This window comes from Gigantopelta aegis, chromosome 7, assembly GCF_016097555.1.
Source record: "Gigantopelta aegis isolate Gae_Host chromosome 7, Gae_host_genome, whole genome shotgun sequence".
Taxonomy (NCBI): domain Eukaryota; kingdom Metazoa; phylum Mollusca; class Gastropoda; order Neomphalida; family Peltospiridae; genus Gigantopelta; species Gigantopelta aegis.
Window position 1 is genome coordinate 12973490 of NC_054705.1, and position 278 is coordinate 12973767.

A 278-nucleotide genomic window follows, 5' to 3' on the forward strand; every position below is an offset into this window, starting at 1 on the left:
TTACTGGAACACTAAATCATAACCTTGTTGTCAGATTCTTTACAACATTGTGTAACTTTTCAACAATGCGACGTCTCGAACGTCAGGAACGTTTCAGGGTTGTAGCATGCTCCAAGTTGGCATTTCCCAGCGAATTGCGGCCTGTAGACTTCAGGGGTTCAATTTGTTTTTGTTTAAAGTTGCCACAGGGCAAATGTCAATCAGATATTCACTTGTCCCATATATTGTTCTACTTGCCCATACTTCTTAAGGTAACCAATTCTGTTAGTGTACTTAAT